Source organism: Suricata suricatta, chromosome 10, assembly GCF_006229205.1.
Source record: "Suricata suricatta isolate VVHF042 chromosome 10, meerkat_22Aug2017_6uvM2_HiC, whole genome shotgun sequence".
Lineage (NCBI taxonomy): Eukaryota > Metazoa > Chordata > Mammalia > Carnivora > Herpestidae > Suricata > Suricata suricatta.
In genome coordinates this window covers 53,333,954-53,341,599 of record NC_043709.1, presented here as the reverse complement: position 1 = coordinate 53,341,599, position 7,646 = coordinate 53,333,954, and the positions used below count along the sequence as shown (strand labels likewise).

Genomic DNA, 7,646 nt, shown 5'->3' with positions numbered 1-7,646 from the left:
CAGGACCCCACGCCGTTGCTAACGCCATAGACGGTGGTCACGGCACTCGGTCTGACCCCGACAGCAGGCACAAATCTGACCAGGAGGACATTGGAAGTGTTTTCATACGTGTTTTAGGGCTTTTTCAGGTCAAATCTCAATACTTTCACATAAATCATTAAAGATAGAACAATTTCTTTGCTGTTTGCAACATCGTACATAGTGGATAATCAGGTGAGAGAGCTTCCTATCACTCATCAGGGCTACGCGGTCAGGTTTTCAGCATTTGCTCAGCTGCTGCTAGAAGGTAAAGGAAGTTTTCCGTTGCCGGTGGAAATCGTCTTTGCTTTAGTGCCTCAAAACTGAGAACCAGCTTTTCTCCATCACCAGAAACTTCTGAAAATGGTTCCAGGTGGGTGAAGATTTATCTTGTTTTTAGAGAAGTATCCTGTGTAACTTGGCTGTCTGATTTCTCCGGGTCTTCTGCAGACTGAACAACTAGCTGACCGATTTCTTTGTGCAGTTTGCCCATTGTCATGGCCTCTTTCGCAAGGGGGGCGATGGTAATCTCGCGCTCTGCCAGATTCACAGACACATCGTAGAGGTCTGACCTGTTGCTCACCTCCAAGTCCACAAACCCGGCGATGTAACCTGGGCACGTCTGCAGGCCTTCCGGCTCGTCGGCACTGAGGTGCACGTAGGGATGCAGATGGTCCAGTCCTGTCGGTGCCACACCAGGGCAGGCAGCGTCCTGGTGAACTCCTGGACGGCTTCTATTTTGGGGTGATAGACGACAATTCTCTTCTTTAGCCTCAGTGCTGTGTGAAAGACAACGGTTTCCATTCCAAACTGAGATACAATGTTTTTGATAGAGCCTGCAAGATAAGCCTTGCGGGCATCAAAATCCTTGCTAAGGAAAGAGCCATTTTCTTCGCTCTGGCATATCCCCTCTGTGAGAACTGCCATATAACTCTCCATCATTTTAACTGGGCTCCCGTGTTTCAGGTACATTCTACACAGTATCCTAGTGAAGGCGGCATATTTCTCTGGGTTAAAATCTTTGGTGGTCAGAACAATAGAAAAATGAGTCACCTTTATCAAAACTGAAGAATCTGGAACTTCCACTGTTGTGATATAAAGCCATGTTCTTCTGTACTGACCGAAGACGAAGGGATGGAGAAGTTTGTTTTCATCTGTAAGGCAGCATTTTCTCAACAGTAAATTCCTTAAAGTAGCTGTCGTGGAAGGATAACACCACACCCAGAGAATTTCTCCATTTGTGTCCTTTTCGATCAGCCTGACTCCGAGCATCAGCTGAGTGTCCGCCGTCTCCGCAGCAGCCATTTTCAGAAATACACAATTTAAAATGAGCAAATGGATTGAAAAAGATGCCTTATAAATGAGGCTATCAATCTGGCCAATAAACATGAAAAATATTAACTTCATTTTACATCTGAGAAATATCATACACATCAATACCATAATTAATATTATGTCCCCTACCCCCAAAGTAAAATTAAAAATATGGATATTATTATATATGATTTAGTAGTAGGACAAAAAACTTTCATAAACTGAATATAAATTGATATAACCACTTTGAAAAACCTTTTGGTATATCTGCTGACACAGAACTCTCTCGTGCTAATGACTCAGCAATTCTACTTCCAAGTCTATAACCAATAAAATTATATACAAATGTTTACCAAATGACACTTAAAAAATGTTGATTCCAGCACTGTTTGTAATTGCCCAAAACTAGAAATAAACCAATGTCCATTAACTGCAAATGAATATATAAATTATGGTATATTTATGCAATGCAATTCTGTTCCATAATGAGAATGAATGAACTAGAGCTATACACATCAACAAAAACAAATCCCACCAACACAGATAGCATTATGAAAGAGCTAGACTCAAGAGCACATAATATATATTTCCATTACATAAAATTTAAAAGTAGGCAAAAGATAATGGACTGTATTAGTGTGGTTGACCTTCTAGGAATGTGGTGACTAGACTAGAGTTCTAAAGTAGCTTCTAGAATGTAGGAACTGTTTTGTTTCTTTATTTGAATGCTGTTCATAGTGTGTTAACTTTGTGAAATTTTTGAGTTGTACACATGATTTGTGCATTTTTATGTGTATATAATATACTTGAATCCAAGTTTACTTAAAACACATGTATGACTATATACACTATTCATTATTCAGTTCTTCTACTGCCATAAATCACTCTCCAAATGGCTCTCCCTCATTCAATTTTTATATTTTTCCATAGATTTAAGAAGAACAATTCGGAAAGCCACCACTAAGACCCATGGTATTTTGTACCAGATATCTATTTTATTTGCAAGTAACAGAATATTACCTTTGATAGAAGAAAATATCTTTTAGTGGATTCCATTAATTCATTTGGGACTATTTGCTGGCATAACTCATTTATAACCAATATATATGATGTGTGGTCAGTGTTATGAGCCAACATAAAACTGGTTCCATCTTAAAAAGTGCAAGAAAGTTCAAAATTTCTCATGACTTCCACTAAGATCTCATTTTGGTTGACATTGGATCCACTGGAATTTTTTAAACAGGTAACTCCAAAGATTTCTGTTTTCTAGATAGCTTATTCCCTAGAACCTATACAAATGGAGTCCAAGGATAGTGTTAATAAACCCAAATAGGTAGGGAAAATACTTCTGTTTTTGCCTTTCACTTTTACATTTCAGATACTTGCCATTTTTGCTGATATATTGCAAATTGATGGATTTTAGGGATAATTCATTTCACTAGTAAAAAAAATGTTAATTAAAATTGTTCAAGATGGCAGAACAAAGCACATGAGGAGTGCATTAAGTATATACTGTTGCCTAATAAAAATTACCCCAAACTTGGCAGCTTAGACCAGCCATATGTATCACACAGTTATGTGAGTCAGGAATCTGGACTGGGCTTAGTTGGATCCTGTGCCTTCTCACAGGAATGTAGGTAGGGCATACACCAGGGCTGCAGTTACTTTACAGATGAATTGGAGAAGAGTTTGCTTCAATTTATGACTTCCATATGGCACAATACGGTAGCTTGCTTCATCAGAGTGAAGATGCAAAAAAAGCAAGAAAGAGAGAGTGTTCGAATAAAATGGAAGTCACAGTTTTTTATAGCTCAATCTCGGAAGTGACATCACTTTTTCCTCTATTATATTTGCTAGAATCAAGAACTAGGTGAAACCCACACTCATGGCTACGAATTGCAGTATAGTGAGATCACTGGGCAGTAGGGGCAATGGGGAGCTAATATAGAAGCTGCCTACTGCAACAGGACAATTTTTTTAAATAAACAACAACAACAAATTATCATTGACACAATCACAAATTAACTACAAATATGGTGTCCTAAAACAAGTGAAAATCATGAGACAGAAAATGGAATTTTCACTGTTTGGTAAGTGTAATAAGCTGCCTGCTAGGATTTGTAAATTGTTATTGATGGAAAATTACTTAAAGTTCCTTTTATTATCTATTTGCAGTCTTGCAGTTTTCTAGTTTGTTTATCATTAAATACTTTCTATTTTTTACTTGTCTACATAAATTGATTTAACTAATATAGCCTTCTATGATGTACAAGATTCACTTTATGCTATTCATAAGACAAGTAGAGCTTTCTAAACATAAAAGTACTTTATGAGGATTGAAACATAGCTCTTTTCAACCTTTGTAAAATTTAGTCATCTACATGTGAATTTCAGAGAAAAGTGGAAAGATTATATTCGAGGGGAAGAGGTCTAATTGGGGGTTAATTTATAGAAATTCAATGTGCATATGCTTAGAATAGTACCATACGATATGAAATTCTGAAGCCAAACTTGAATTTTGAAATTTATCTTAATTTTTAAAAAATTCAAGTGAGTATTTTTTTGGTGCATTTTACCAGTGTGTGGACATATTCCATACTGATTTGTGAATATTGGATAAAATTTAGCATACTGTGTATGACCTAATAATGTGCTTTAGCAATTATGACAAATTATTAAAAAAAGAATTCACTAATGCTAGAGAGGAGTATCTTATAAAGTTGTAAATCATTAAGCAAATTCTCAAAACAGCCATTCCACTAAAATAAATTAAAATATTTCAGTGCACACAACTAAGAAAATAGCATAAAATAAACAAAATGTTATATTTTTGCTTTCATTTTTAAGTTACTAACTTTAGAAGCAAACTGAAAAAAAGTCTTCTTTTATAATGAAACTCTGAAATATACCCAGCTCTTAATATCAAAAAGGAAGAAGTAGAAGATAAAAGCACTTATAATTATCTTATGTTTATAATGTAAGGAAGACAAATAAAAGATCCATAATACCTTATTACATTCTATTTTTATATTTTGAATTTTTCTACCTTTTTCATAAATGGTTGTCTATATTTTTCCTCTTACATGTTCATCACATAGAACAGCTTATTAAAATTAATATACTTTTTGATCCAATAAATTTAATCCTTATAATTTAACCTAAGTATGTCAAATCACCAGTGCTCAAATACATATACAAAAGCATATTGAGTATATATTATTTATAATGACATAGTTTTAAAACAACAAGTTGAATTTTTATCACTAGCAAATTGCTACCATATATTGTTAACTTCATACATTAATGGAATACTAAACAATTGTAAAATTACTATGGAGTTCTTCTTTTATGGATATACATATGTAACAATTTAGATTCAAACAGAATCTAATCACACATATACTGAAGAGTAAATTTGGAGCTGAAAGGCAACAAATTGATAATTGGTATAATATATCTGTTCACAATTATAATGCTACAGGAAAAAATCAGGTTACAGAATCATAGATATAACATTTTTTTCTTCAACAAAATTAATATACTAGTTGGTATCCTGTGTACTAGAAGTACAACAGTATGCAAAACAAATTTCCTACTCTGTGGAGATTACATTCTAGTATATTCTTATTATGTTAAAAACTTGTACACAAGCAGATAGATATATCCAATATACAGTTTACTCACAGTGTTATTAAAATCATTATCCTAAATGAAAATGATTCCCTGGAGTGAAATTATAGAACAGCATTATTTTTCTTCCAATACTGTGTTCTGATAATATTTTGAATTTTCCTTTCTTTTTTTTTTTACTTTTTATTTAATACATATTTTAACATTTATTTTTGAGAGGGAGAGACAGAGACAGAGCATGAGTAGGAGGGAAGCAAAGAGAGACAGAGACACAGAATCTGAAGCAGACTCAAGGTTCTGAGCTACCAGCACAGAACCCTAAGTGGAGCTCGAACCCACAAGCCATGGATCATGACCTGAGCCAAGTTGGACACTTAACCAATGGAGCTACCCAGATGCCCCATGAATTTTCCTGTCTATCACTGTAAGACAATTTAGGCAGATACCATAGATTTCTAATTCAGTTTCAGGTATTAATAGTTTCATTCTCAATTATTAAAAAAATCCATTCTGATCTAAGTTTATTTTTTTATTTGAGAGAGAAAGAGCATGCATGTAAGCAAAGGAGGGGCAGAGAGAAAGGGAGAGAGAATCACAAGCAGGCTCTGTGCCCTCAGCGCAGCACAGAGCCCAATATGGAGCTCCATCTCATGAACTGAGCTCCTGACCTGAACTGAAATCAAGAGTTGGCTGCTTAGACGACTGAGCCACCCAAGGGCCCTGTTTTGTTTTGTTTTTACAAGTTCTAAGGGAGGGCTTACCTGGTCTAGAAATCCATCCTGAATGTCCTTCCAATCCCCTAACCAATCATTGTTAGGGTGACTCTAAGGTCAGTTTTTATCGGCACAGGTCAAGTTTTAATTAGTCTGGAAATAGCATGTTTGAAAAGTTAGACATAGACATAGCCCACAGGAAATGCAATGAGAAATTCCTGAAACAAGACAATTTATATCACTCTCTCTGGAATAGGTAACTATCTGGGTCTTTTTTTTTTTTTTAATTTTATTTTAGAGGGAGAGACAGAGTCAGAGACAGAGAATGAGCGAGCAGGGGAGGGGCAGAGAGAGAGGGCAGTATCTAAAGTGAGCTCCAGGCTCTGATCTGTCAGCACAGAGCCTGACACGGGCCTGGAACCCACCAACCGCAAGATCATGACCTGAGCTGAAGTCGGATGCTCAACCAACTGAACCACCCAGGCACCCCTGGGTTTTGCCTTTCCTTGGCTGGCTTCCTGCTAATCATTCTCTAAGCCTACTAAAATGTTAAAAGGACTCAATTCTCCATCTTCCACACCTCCTAAACAACTACCAGTGAACATTAGCATCACCCCAAATCAAGTATTCGACCTCCTCCAGGGTTCAAATAGATGAGAAAAATAAAATAACGTTTTCTCTTCTCTCAGAACTGCCTTTATTTCTTTTTTAACATTTATTTTTGAGAGACAGAGAGACAGATCATGAGTAGGGGAAGAGCAGAGAGAGAGAGAGAGACAGAATCTGAAACAGGCGCCAGGCTCTGAGCTGCCAGCACAGAGTCGGACGCGGGGCTTGAACCCACAAACTGTGAGATCATGACCTGAGCTGCAGTTGGCCGCTCACCCGACTGAGCCACCAGGCGCCCCTCAGAACTGCCTTTAGCTTGGTGATGTGCTTGAGGCTGCAGTTCGGATCATTACACAGAGCATTTAGCTTTACATTGTCCCATTACTTCTCTTGTTTCTGATTAGGGTCTCTTTCAATGGTTTTCTATACAAACAACTCCGAAATTTCCTTGAGGCTTGAAATGGCATTTTGTCATCATCAAGTCATCAAATTTTTAAACATTCTATGAAAGTACCACACTATATGTATGAAAACTATGTGTAAATGTGAACTTATGTTTTTAAGCAGGATTTTCCAGCTGCCAATCCAGTTGTGTGGGGCTGAAGACCATACTCACCATTTCTGCCAGTTCTCAGGGCTTCCTGGCTTTTACACTCTACTAGTAGCTCCTCAGTCATCCCACTCATGAATACTTTGGACCTCTGTGATGAATATCTAGCATTCCTATATCTCTCTATTAATTTCTATTTATTTTTATTTTTTTATTTTTATTTTTTTTTGAGAGAGAGAAAGAGACAGACTATGAGCAGAGGAGGGACAGAGAGACAGAATCTGAGGCAGGCTCCAGGCTCTGAGCTGTCAACCCAGAGAGGGATGCAGGACTCCAACGCACAAACAATGAGATCACGATCTGAGCAGACGGAAGTCAGACTCTTAACTGACTCAGCAACCCAGGCACCCCTCAGTTAATTTCTGATTGGACTTCCAAACTTCCTGAACCAAGTTCGTAATTTCAGGCTAACAATAATACGGATTTTTCCTATTCATTAGAAACAGAGCTGATAATTTTTGGGTTAGCAAAGCTGAAGATTTTTACTCCATATACTCCCCCCACCCCTCAGTGTGAATGGCGTCTGCCATTGCTTCTAGCAAAACCAGTGGATTGTCCTATCAGCCTCAAAATGGTACACCTGTGGTTTTCATCTGGGTTGAGATTTACTAGCTGAGATGATGGCCAAAAATACTTGACTTCTTACATAAGACATTTGGTGTTTCTCAGGAATAAACATTCTCAATTTATTGCCTTGCTTTGGGTGATTTTTATTACCTAAAATTGTTGCTTTTGACAATTTTGTTTAGCTT

General features: G+C 37.0%; 1 pseudogene; it reads right to left on the bottom strand.

Moving 5' to 3' along the window:
* Positions 1-250: 250 nt before the first annotated feature.
* On the bottom strand, positions 251-1,172 carry LOC115305143 (annotated as a pseudogene).
* Between the last annotated feature and the right edge of the window lie 6,474 nt (positions 1,173-7,646).